General features: G+C 38.5%; 1 protein-coding gene across 13 annotated transcripts in view; it reads right to left on the bottom strand.

Moving 5' to 3' along the window:
• Window positions 1–13,831, bottom strand: part of DIAPH3 (diaphanous related formin 3) — a 512,559-nt gene that overhangs the window by 90,556 nt on the left and 408,172 nt on the right. The window lies entirely within an intron of this gene.

Genomic DNA, 13,831 nt, shown 5'->3' with positions numbered 1-13,831 from the left:
TTCAGGAACATTTTAAACACAGAACTTAAGAAATAGCGGTTTTGGAGTCAGAAAGATCTGAGTGTCAATTCACCTCCACTGTACTCTACATATGAGACCAAATACAAATGATTTCACCTCTTTCTACCTTGGAAATAGGAATAGTTTATCTTGCTTTATCGGACCACTGTGAGAGTTAAGTACACAGTGTTTGCCAAATAGACTGCTCCGTAAATGATAACTGCTAATACTAATTGTAATGATTGTCCTGATGACATTTAAGTAACCCGTGTGCTGGGATTTCTCCCATGCTAAGTGTAACATTGTGCACCAAGGCCTTCCACAGCTCGTATAAATAGCAAACAGTGGACATGTAAAGGAGTGACTAAAAATGCTATGGAGGAGAATAAAATCAACTTAAATTCTAGCTTAGGTATCTTGAGAAAACCTTCAACAATTTTGTATATAAAGGATCAAGAAACTTACAATGAGCTAGAATTAAATAGCTCATCTACTTTTCTTTTACATGTTAAAATCATTTGACCTAAATTAGTTATTCCTCTCCTGTTGTTCTTCACACTATATTAAGAGAATGAGGTACAGGGCATGGGGGAGCAAGAAGATGAATGGAGAAGGTGTTCCCTGAGAATATGGAGGGCATTTTCTCAAACAAGTTTGAGAACAGCGGGTAGCTCAAGGAATCCATGCCCAAGGCTTGGAAAAGAAAATAAGCCATGGGGATGAGGAGCAGGTTTGGTCAACAAGGGCTGACCTGGAATTGCAGGAAAGCAAGGCGGCTAGTTATTTCCTGTGTCCCACTCTCCAGCCAGTAACAGATCATTTTTACAGTTTAATAAGCTGCCACCCCTGATGAGACAAATATGATCAACTTAAAGAAAACTTTAAAATGAAGCAGGTGCTCTTTAAAAGAAAGAGAACGGATACAAGGTACAAAGAATAGGGTAGTTAAGAAAGAGGAAATCTATACAGAGGTGTTTTTCTTGAATTTATTGACATTACAGGGATATTTTGGGAGGTATATGTGGGGGAAAAAATATACAAAGAGAAAATGTAAGTAAACATGTATAAAGAGGAATGAAAAAAACATATCCTAGTAGCACTTCTGCTATTATACTTGAATTTCTTATATCTACATAATAAAAATATTACAGATTTAAGTGTTTCAGGGAGAAAAATACCAATGGAAGGTAAAGCTGGAAGTACTGCTAATGAGCGAAAGAGTGGCAAAATGCTATGTTTTCAGAGGTACATTCCACTCCATAATACTAAATTATTTATATAATCTTAAGTTAAAAATTATTAGGTAGACAGATAATAAAGACTTTATGCCAGAATAAGATCTATGGCCCAATTCAGGTATAATTAATACATTTATAGTAAACATTTATAAAGTCTCTTAAGTTCTAAAATTGAACCTGTTTGAATATTATTCAACATAAACGATTTTAAAATAGAAAAAAAATATCTGTGGAAATTACTTGTATACCAATCATGTTCATAGTTTCTTATTTTTTCATCATGAGTAGAGCCTTAAATTGACATAAGAATATTTTTCTCTCTCCTCTATTTAGTTTCGACATAACAGTGCTAAATCAAAATTATGTAAAGCAAATTAAAAATACATAAAACAAAGAGTAAAACATTTTCAAATATTTAAGCTATATTCTTCCCTGACAGCTTGTACTTCACACTTGAGAACTGAAAAAAAAAAAAAAAAAAACAGTAAGATTTTAAATATGTTTTTGTATTCAGATCTGGAATTGTTAACTTTGCTACAAGAAAAGTGGAAAGTATTAAAAATATTCTTTAAATATTTAAGATGGAGAATTAGTGTTTAATGAGTACAGAGTTTTAATTGTGGATGATGAAAAAGTTCTGGAGGTGGACAGTGGTGATGCTGTACAACAATGTGAATGTAATGCCACAGAACCGTACACTTAAAAATGGCCAAAATGATAAATTTTATGTTATGTATATTTCATCAAAATAAAAAATATGTTAAATATGAGAGGGATGCCTGGGTGGCTCAGTGGTTGAGAATCTGCCTTAGACTCAGGGTGTGATCCTGGGGTCTGGGATTGAGTCCCGCATCGGGCTCCCCACAGGGAGCCTGCTTCTCCTTCTGTCTATGTCTCTGCCTCTGTCTCTCATGAATAAAGAAATAAAATCTTTATATAAGAAAAAATGATGAAAAATACAGGATAAAATTGTAAACAATAGAAAATTAAAATCCTGCATTAATTTTTTTTATTATTTTAGAGAAAGAAAGAGAACATATGTGAGCATGGGCAGGAGAGAGAGGGAAAGGAAGAAGGAAAAGGAAGGAGAGAGAAGGTGTTAAGAGCCACTGAGCTGAGCAAGGAGCCAAACATAGGCTTGATCTCAGGACCTGGGCCAAAACCAAGAGTGGGATGCTTAACCAAATGCACCACTCAGGTGCCCCCAAACTCCTATATTCTTGATAATAGTACTAAATATGGAAGGTTGAAAAAAAAAAAAAACTTTTGAAGAAAACAGAATATAGTCATGACCTTGAGACAGGCAAAGATTTCTTAAATAGGACACTACAAGTGATAACCATAAAAAGAAGGGTTAATTAACTGAAATACATTAAAATTAAGGTGTTCATAAAAGCACCAAGGAAAAAGTGAAAAGGACAGCTACAGAGAGGAAGAAGTTATTTGCATTACAGAATATCCACTAAAGAACCTGGATCCAGAATGTATTGAGAACTCCTCAAATTAATAAGAAAAAGACAATTCATTAGAAAACTGGAGAAAGACTTAAATCATGACACTTCAAAAAAGAGGTTACAAATTAAAGGAAATACAAGTTAAAGCTCCAGTGTAATACCATATATATCAGCAAAATGGCTGAAAAAAGAACTTTAAAACACTGGTGATACCAAGTGTTACTGAGAACATGAAACAACTGTTATCTCATTCACTGCTGATGGATGCAAAATTGGTTAAGATTTCCTTGGAACAACAGAGACCTGGCAGGCCAGAAAGGGCTGGCAGGATATATTCAGGGTCCTAAATGAAAAGAACATGCAACCAAGAATACTTTATCCAGCAAGGCTCTCATTCAAAATGGAAGGAGAGATAAAGAGCTTCCAAGACAGGCAGCAACTAAAAGAATATGTGACCTCCAAACCAGCTCTGCAAGAAATTTTAAGGGGGCCTCTTAAAATTCCCCTTTAAGAAGAAGTTCAGTGGAACAGTCCACAAAAACAAAGACTGAATAGATATCATGATGACACTAAACTCATATCTCTCAATAGTAACTCTGAATGTGAACGGGCTTAATGACCCCATCAAAAGGCGCAGGGTTTCAGACTGGATAAAAAAGCAGGACCCATCTATTTGCTGTCTACAAGAGACTCATTTTAGACAGAAGGACACCTACAGCCTGAAAATAAAAGGTTGGAGAACCATTTACCATTCGAATGGTCCTCAAAAGAAAGCAGGGGTAAGCCATCCTTATATCAGATAAACTAAAATTTACCCCAAAGACTGTAGTGAGAGATGAAGAGGGACACTATATCATACTTAAAGGATCTATTCAACAAGAGGACTTAACAATCCTCAATATATATGCTCCAAATGTGGGAGCTGCCAAATATATAAATCAATTATTAACCAAAGTGAAGAAATACTTAGATAATAATACACTTATACTTGGTGACTTCAATCTAGCTCTTTCTATACTCGATAGGTCTTCTAAGCAAAACATCTCCAAAGAAACGAGAGCTTTAAATGATACACTGGACCAGATGGATTTCACAGATATCTACAGAACTTTACATCCAAACTCAACTGAATACACATTCTTCTCAAGCGCACATGGAACTTTCTCCAGAATAGACCACATATTGGGTCACAAATCGGGTCTGAACCGATACCAAAAGATTGGGATTGTCCCCTGCATATTCTCGGACCATAATGCCTTGAAATTAGAACTAAATCACAACAAGAAGTTTGGAAGGACCTCAAACACATGGAGGTTAAGGACCATCCTGCTAAAAGATAAAAGGGTCAACCAGGAAATTAAGGAAGAATTAAAAAGATTCATGGAAACTAATGAGAATGAAGATACAACCGTTCAAAATCTTTGGGATGCAGCAAAAGCAGTCCTAAGGGGGAAATACATCGCAATACAAGCATCCATTCAAAAACTGGAAAGAACTCAAATACAAAAGCTAACCTTACACATAAAGGAGCTAGAGAAAAAACAGCAAATAGATCCTACACCCAAGAGAAGAAGGGAGCTAATAAAGATTCGAGCAGAACTCAACGAAATCGAGACCAGAAGAACTGTGGAACAGATCAACAGAACCAGGAGTTGGTTCTTTGAAAGAATTAATAAGATAGATAAACCATTAGCCAGCCTTATTAAAAAGAAGAGAGAGAAGACTCAAATTAATAAAATCATGAATGAGAAAGGAGAGATCACTACCAACACCAAGGAAATACAAACGATTTTAAAAACCTATTATGAACAGCTATACGCCAATAAATTAGGCAATCTAGAAGAAATGGACGCATTCCTGGAAAGCCACAAACTACCAAAACTGGAGCAGGAAGAAATAGAAAACCTGAACAGGCCAATAACCAGGGAGGAAATTGAAGCAGTCATCAAAAACCTCCCAAGACACAAGAGTCCAGGGCCAGATGGCTTCCCAGGAGAATTTTATCAAACGTTTAAAGAAGAAATCATACCTATTCTCCTAAAGCTGTTTGGAAAGATAGAAAGAGATGGAGTACTTCCAAATTCGTTCTATGAAGCCAGCATCACCCTAATTCCAAAGCCAGACAAAGACCCCGCCAAAAAGGAGAATTACAGACCAATATCCCTGATGAACATGGATGCAAAAATTCTCAACAAGATACTGGCCAATAGGATCCAACAGTACATTAAGAAAATTATTCACCATGACCAAGTAGGATTTATCCCTGGGACACAAGGCTGGTTCAACACCCGTAAAACAATCAATGTGATTCATCATATCAGCAAGAGAAAAACCAAGAACCATATGATCCTCTCATTGGATGCAGAGAAAGCATTTGACAAAATACAGCATCCATTCCTGATCAAAACTCTTCAGAGTGTAGGGATAGAGGGAACATTCCTCGACATCTTAAAAGCCATCTATGAAAAGCCCACAGCAAATATCATTCTCAATGGGGAAGCACTGGGAGCCTTTCCCCTAAGATCAGGAACAAGACAGGGATGTCCACTCTCACCACTGCTATTCAACATAGTACTGGAAGTCCTAGCCTCAGCAATCAGACAACAAAAAGACATTAAAGGCATTCAAATTGGCAAAGAAGAAGTCAAACTCTCCCTCTTCGCCGATGACATGATACTCTACATAGAAAACCCAAAAGTCTCCACCCCAAGATTGCTAGAACTCATACAGCAATTCGGTAGCGTGGCAGGATACAAAATCAATGCCCAGAAGTCAGTGGCATTTCTATACACTAACAATGAGACTGAAGAAAGAGAAATTAAGGAGTCAATCCCATTTACAATTGCACCCAAAAGCATAAGATACCTAGGAATAAACCTCACCAAAGATGTAAAGGATCTATACCCTCAAAACTATAGAACACTTCTGAAAGAAATTGAGGAAGACACAAAGAGATGGAAAAATATTCCATGCTCATGGATTGGCAGAATTAATATTGTGAAAATGTCAATGTTACCCAGGGCAATATACACGTTTAATGCAATCCCTATCAAAATACCATGGACTTTCTTCAGAGAGTTAGAACAAATTATTTTAAGATTTGTGTGGAATCAGAAAAGACCCCGAATAGCCAGGGGAATTTTAAAAAAGAAAACCATATCTGGGGGCATCACAATGCCAGATTTCAGGTTGTACTACAAAGCTGTGGTCATCAAGACAGTGTGGTACTGGCACAAAAACAGACACATAGATCAGTGGAACAGAATAGAGAATCCAGAAGTGGACCCTGAACTTTATGGGCAACTAATATTCGATAAAGGAGGAAAGACTATCCATTGGAAGAAAGACAGTCTCTTCAATAAATGGTGCTGGGAAAATTGGACATCCACATGCAGAAGAATGAAACTAGACCACTCTCTTTCACCATACACAAAGATAAACTCAAAATGGATGAAAGATCTAAATGTGAGACAAGATTCCATCAAAATCCTAGAGAAGAACACAGGCAACACCCTTTTTGAACTCGGCCATAGTAACTTCTTGCAAGATACATCCACGAAGGCAAAAGAAACAAAAGCAAAAATGAACTATTGGGACTTCATCAAGATAAGAAGCTTTTGCACAGCAAAGGATACAGTCAACAAAACTCAAAGACAACCTACAGAATGGGAGAAGATATTTGCAAATGACATATCAGATAAAGGGCTAGTTTCCAAGATCTATAAAGAACTTATTAAACTCAACACCAAAGAAACAAACAATCCAATCATGAAATGGGCAAAAGACATGAACAGAAATCTCACAGAAGAAGACATAGACATGGCCAACATGCACATGAGAAAATGCTCTGCATCACTTGCCATCAGGGAAATACAAATCAAAACCACAATGAGATACCACCTCACACCAGTGAGAATGGGAAAAATTAACAAGGCAGGAAACAACAAATGTTGGAGAGGATGTGGAGAAAAGGGAACCCTCTTACACTGTTGGTGGGAATGTGAACTGGTGCAGCCACTCTGGAAAACTGTGTGGAGGTTCCTCAAACAGTTAAAAATATACCTGCCCTACGACCCAGCAATTGCACTGTTGGGGATTTACCCCAAAGATACAAATGCAATGAAACGCTGGGACACCTGCACCCCGATGTTTCTAGCAGCAATGGCCACGATAGCCAAACTGTGGAAGGAGCCTCGGTGTCCAACGAAAGATGAATGGATAAAGAAGATGTGGTTTATGTATACAATGGAATATTACTCAGCTATTAGAAATGACAAATACCCACCATTTGCTTCAACGTGGATGGAACTGGAGGGTATTATGCTGAGTGAAGTAAGTCAGTCGGAGAAGGACAAACATTATATGTTCTCATTCATTTGGGGAATATAAATAATAGTGAAAGGGAAAATAAGGGAAGGGAGAAGAAATGTGTGGGAAATATCAGAAAGGGAGACAGAACATAAAGACTGCTAACTCTGGGAAACGAACTAGGGGTGGTAGAAGGGGAGGAGGGCGGGGGGTGGGAGTGAATGGGTGACGGGCACTGGGTGTTATTCTGTATGTTAGTAAATTGAACACCAATAAAAAAAAAAATGAAAAAAAAAAAAAAAAAAAAAAAAAAAGATTTCCTTGGAACATCTTCTGGTAGTATTCATGTAAGTGAAACATAAGCACATACTAAGACCCGGCAATTCCCCTCATATGTGGACACTCAACAGAAATGCCAAATTATGTTCACTGAAAGGCATGTTTGAAAATGTTGAGAGTAGCGCTGTTCAGAACAGCTCTAAATGGGAAACAAACGAGATGCACTTCAACAGCAGGTTGGGTAAATTAGACACTATTCAAATAATGGAACATTAGACAGCAGAAAGAACTAGCCAACAATTGTTCTATGCAACATTATGATTGAAACTAGCAGGTTGAGTGAAAGAAGGCAACTTCCAAAGAGAACAGACTGTGTTACTAATCTATATGAAGTTACTAAACAAGCAAAAGAACTGATGGTTCTAAAACGCACAGAATGGTTATCACTGGGAGATGAGGTGAGGAATAAGAGAAGTTAGTGACTGGGAAAAGACAAAAAAAAAATGGTGCCTCTGGAGGTGTTGGTGATGTGCTATTTGTTGGTTTGGGTAGGGTTACATAGCTGTGTGCATTTTGAAAAAATATATGGACTATATGCTTTTGCAATTTATGCATTTATCTGCATGTATGTAATATTTCAGTAAAAAGTTCAACAATGAAATAACAAATCCATAATTATTAAAACTAAAATCAGAAAATGGGTTAAGTAAAAATGTGAAAATCCCTCAATTTTCAGTGAAAAATGGGAAGGATCATAATGTACTGAGAGGCATATCTGCAAAACACCCAAGTCGGGGATGCTAATTGCTGATACATACTCTGTTGATTTTCAGCAAAATACAGATTTTCTAAAGGTTTCAGTCTGGAAGGCATGTGATTAGACGGCCAACTGAGGGAAGGGAGAGCAGATTCACCCTGCAGTATGGTGCAGGATATGGGGTTGAAGGAGAAGTAATAGTGACATACACCCTCCTAACCAAGGAAGAAAGCTATAGGTAAAGAAGTGAGCCCACTAGGCTCAATCACAAATAGTCTGTGACTTAAGAGGCACTAGCTAGTAAGTGCTACAACTACTTGAACACTGAAAAGTATGAGAAGACCGAGGGCAACAAAAAGAAAATATTTGAAGAAATCTGAATCTCAGTTTGAGATTATTATACAAACTTGCTCTCACCACCCACCCGTCTCAATTCCTTCCCATACTATTTTCAGCAATCCACGAATGAGTAGTAATCTCAAAAGACCAGCATGTGATCTAAGCATAGATGCTGCTAAAAGGAAGAGATAAAAAGAGAAAAGGAATGTATAAAAAGAACAGATCAAGACATATCTACACAGTAGGTCATGTTTCTACTTTATTCTATCACATTTTATGTTTATATTTAAGCAGCTTTGACAATTCACCTTTCATGAATTATAACAAGACTCATTAAAATTGAAGAAATGACAGATTTGGGGGGGTGGATGTTCTCAAAGAGAGCATTAATAACTCTTAATGTAAATTATCATAATGTTGATGAAGATTAACATTCTTTAAGATTTTATTTATTTGAGTGAGAGAGAGAGAGAGTTCTAGTGTGAGGGGAGGGGGGCAGGTGGGGAGGGAGAGGGACAAGTAGACTCTGCACTGAGTGTGGAGCCCCACTCTGGGCCTAATCCCATGACCCTGAGATCATGACCTGAGCTGAATTCAAGAAACATTCAACAGACTGAGCCACCCAGGGGCCCCAAGATTAACATTCTTAATCCTAATGAAATGTTGGAATGTGACTTACAGGGGCAACATTCCTAAATGATGAAAGAATTGTACATATTGAAAAGTGTTGAGTCACAGTGGGAACTACAAATGGCCAAGTACAGCCAAGTGGTGGAATCTAATGATGGCATATACAAAGACGAGCCTGGGGAGAAACCCAAGGGGTCACTGGGGAATTTATATTGGAAACTACTAGGATTTACACAAAGCAGGAAAACACTTGTACTTTTGGATGATCTCTTTAATAGTAGCAGTATGAAGGAATGAATTGGATTGGGGGGACACTGGAGGAAAGGAGTGTGAACTACTGCAGTAGAAGTGTTAGAAAGTACTATGGACAGAAAGAAGGCAGCAGCACTCAGAGGGAAGGCCAGGCTTACCCAACCTCATGGAATGGAAAAACCGTACTGGTGACCAAGGCGGTATGAATGTGTTGTGGTGGTGGTAGTGAGTCAGGGAGGAGGAGGTCTCTTGGGTGGGGAACAAATAAAGAACATGTTGGATTGGAGTTAGGAGGTAAGATAAGAGGAACTTGTTGGGATAAGAAGCATCCTGTTGGGGTATCTGAGGGATGATCACCCATGGAGAGAACATGCTCACCCTTGCCTTATCCCTTAGGAGGTCTGCAAGACATCCCAAACTGAGGACGGTCAAAAAAAAAAAAAAAAAATGAAGTATTCTTTTCTGAACACTTCAGAAAAAGTGGCCAATTAACTTTCTGTAATGGCTATTCATAGATCTACTGAAGGGTCCCTTCTAGCCTTTTGATTCTATGACAACTGTCTTTTTCACAGTCATGTAAGGATGCTTGGGGAATTAATGAGATATTTGTAAAGCATTTTCATTTCCTTTAAAGTTTTTATTTACAATCCATTTACATACATTTAAATGCAGCTAGAAAAGCATATTTAAATTCAATTTCCTTTGAAATTGCCAAGGGACTGCAACAGGGAGAATAAAAAAGCACTTTAGTAGAAGGAAAAGGTTGTATACCACAGGCATCACTGTCACTTCCTCCTCTCAAAATATACATGGGCTTGCACACAGACAATTAAGTAAAATGGTGGTGGACCATACTCTTCTTACACTGAATTTATAAATGGATCCATTTCTTTATTGTTCCTGGTAACTTCTATACTACTGAAATACTATATGAGTGCTGGTTACATGTGAATTCATTTTGTGAAAATACATTGAACTATATACACACTTATGATTAGTGCATTTTCTATATGTAATAATTCAATTTAAAAAAAACCTCAAACAACCAAAAGTAAAAACTCAACTTTTAAAATGATTATGAGTAAAAAATAAAATAAAATAAAATAAAATGATTAGGAGTAAGTCCAATACCAGATGAAGATGTAACATCCAATATTTAGACTGATGATATCAATCATCTGAAAAAATGGTTTTAGTAATAGGCAGAAGCTAGATGTGAACAGCTGTAAGGGGCGCCCTGAGGCAGAGTCCCAAATCCTAGAAGGGAGGAATGATGGAGAAGAGAGGTAGCTGGAGGCAGGGACAGTAAGACCTCCCCCCTTCCCCCATACCAAAGGCTGACATGAAGGTTCTGGTATAAACCTTGCAGAGTCAAAAACTCCCTTTGGAGGAGTTTCCCAAAGGAGTGGAAGGAGCTTCCATTAGAGCTCAGCCCACTGAACATCACAGCTCCTCCCAACCCAGAGAAACCCAGTAATATCCAATTCCAAACAACATAGGGGCTGGTTCCACTTCTCAGAACCCGTCTGCTCTCCCATCTTGAGAATGTACTTTCACCTTAATAAGCTGCTTTCCTTCTGGCTGTCTTTAATCTGAGCACAGATCCCCCTGTAAATCTTCTTGTGGGGAATCCAAGGATGGAGACCTCCATACATACAATGCGGTCAGATACTCTCTCATCCCTGACATTAGGGACAGAGGACAATGTGTGGGCAGAAATAATAACCAACAAACTCATTTAATACATATTACCTGCTGGGCACTCTACTAGGCATCAAAGAACCAAAGATAAAGACGGTTCCTCTTCTTCTGCCTTCAGCTCACATACCAGCAAGAGAGACAACTACAACAACTTACCAAGTGATCATGGAGACCAAACTTAGTATTGCAGCCCCAAGCAGCAGGGATTATCATTCTTAGGGGAAGAGTGGGGCTGGAAGGTGACATCTGAAAAGGCAAGTCTGAAACTAAGAGTGTGCCTGCAACAAGGAAGGAAAAGAATCTAAATCAGAGGGAATGACCCGAGGTGTGGAAGGACTGTGGCATTTTAGTTAGGAATGACTAGTGTGGAGTTTATGGACAACTTGTAAAACTCAAAGCCTTTTTGTTCTAGAAAGGTTTCTTGAAGTAGTTGCTGTCATAAGAACTGACAACTTTAGCCTGCCAGGAAGGAAGTATTTTAAAACTTAGTTACTTTTTTGTCTTTCTTTTTCCTCCAGCTTTAACACACAGCCTGAGGTTTGTCAGCACGTTTTACAAGAACAAAGCTAAGAAAGTGAAAGAGAAGGCAAAATAGAAGGGAGACCAAAACCCAACATGGCAGGAACCAATACTACTTCAAGTGTGAAGATTGTTTAACCTGGAGGTTAGCTATCTTTTAAAAAGAGAATGCCAAAAGTTTAGCGATTTCTTCTGGTGTATCTGGAGAGGGTACTTCCAATAGCGGGGGAACAAAATTTCTTAGAAGTATCATAATCAAGTGAGTTTAGGGTGTGGACTTCTCTCATGATTTTAGGGAATGGAAAAAAGATATATGCACTAATGGCTGGTGTGTGCCGGAGAGCTATTACTTGCTCAAGAGAATTACCTGCGAGCCCATGGTTGCTAGTTCCCAAGGGCATGTAACATATCTGGTGAAACAAGGCTGCACATCTAAATACGGGTTAAATTGGCCTTGAAATTAAGGAGTCAATCCCATTTATAATTTCACCCAAAAGCATAAGATACCTAGGAATAAACCTAACCAAAGAGGTAAAGGATCTATACCCTAAAAACTATAGAACACTTCTGAAAGAAATTGAGGAAGACACAAAGAGATGGAAAAATATTCCATGCTCATGGATTGGCAGAATTAATATTGTGAAAATGTCAAGCTACCCAGGGCAATTTACACGTTTAATGCAATCCCTATCAAAATACCATGGACTTTCTTCAGAGAGTTAGAACAAATTATTTTAAGATTTGTGTGGAATCAGAAAAGACCCCGAATAGCCAGGGGAATTTTAAAAAAGAAAACCATATCTGGGGGCATCACAATGCCAGATTTCAGGTTGTACTACAAAGCTGTGGTCATCAAGACAGTGTGGTACTGGCACAAAAACAGACACATAGATCAATGGAACAGAATAGAGAACCCAGAAGCGGACCCTGAACTTTATGGTCAACTAATATTCGATAAAGGAGGAAAGACTATCCATTGGAAGAAAGACAGTCTCTTCAATAAATGGTGCTGGGAAAATTGGACATCCACATGCAGAAGAATGAAACTAGACCACTCTCACCATACACAAAGATAAACTCAAAATGGATGAAAGATCTAAATGTGAGACAAGATTCCATCAAAATCCTAGAGGAGAACACAGGCAACACCCTTTTTGAACTCGGCCACAGTAACTTCTTGCAAGATACATCCACGAAGGCAAAAGAAACAAAAGCAAAAATGAACTATTGGGACTTCATCAAGATAAGAAGCTTTTGCACAGCAAAGGATACAGTCAGCAAAACTCAAAGACAACCTACAGAATGGGAGAAGATATTTGCAAATGACATATCAGATAAAGGGCTAGTTTCCAAGATCTATAAAAAACTTCTTAAACTCAACAGCAAAGAAACAATCTCATCATGAAATGGGCAAAAGACATGAAGAGAAATCTCACAGAGGAAGACATAGACATGGCCAACATGCACATGAGAAAATGCTCTGCATCACTTGCCATCAGGGAAACACAAATCAAAACCACCATGAGATACCACCTCACACCAGTGAGAATGAGGAAAATTAACAAGGCAGGAAACCACAAATGCTGGAGAGGATGCGGAGAAAAGGGAACACTCTTACACTGTTGGTGGGAATGTGAACTGGTGCAGCCACTCTGGGAAACTGTGTGGAGGTTCCTCAAAGAGTTAAAAATAGACCTGCCCTACGACCCAGCAATTGCACTGCTGGGGATTTACCCCAAGGATACAGATGCATTGAAACGCCGGGACACCTGCACCCCGATGTTTCTAGCAGCAATGGCCACAATAGCCAAACTGTGGAAGGAGCCTCGGTGTCCATCGAAAGATGAATGGATAAAGAAGATGTGGTTTATGTATACAATGGATTCCTCAGCCATTAGAAACGACAAATACCCACCATTTGCTTCAACGTGGATGGAACTGGAGGGTATTATGCTGAGTGAAGTAAGTCAATCAGAGAAGGACAAACATTTTATGTTCTCATTCATTTGGGGAATATAAATAATAGTGAAAGGGAATATAAGGGAAGGGAGAAGAAATGTGTGGGAAATATCAGAAAGGGAGACAGAACGTAAAGACTCCTAACTCTGGGAAACGAACTAGGGGTGGTGGAAGGGGAGGAGGGCGGGGGGTGGGAGTGAATGGGTGACGGGCACTGGGGGTTATTCTGTATGTTGGTAAATTGAACACCAATAAAAAATAAATTTATTATAAAAAAATTAAATTGGCCTTAATTATAATCCCACTAACCAGCAGCCCAGACTTTACTGGAACAATGAGTTGCTGTTAGCAAAGGGAGAGCAGGCTGGACCTAGAATCGTTAGGTCTAGGGGACC

This window comes from Canis aureus, chromosome 17 (genome assembly GCF_053574225.1).
Source record: "Canis aureus isolate CA01 chromosome 17, VMU_Caureus_v.1.0, whole genome shotgun sequence".
Classification (NCBI taxonomy): Eukaryota; Metazoa; Chordata; class Mammalia; order Carnivora; family Canidae; genus Canis; species Canis aureus.
This window is presented reverse-complemented; position numbering and strand designations above follow the sequence as displayed.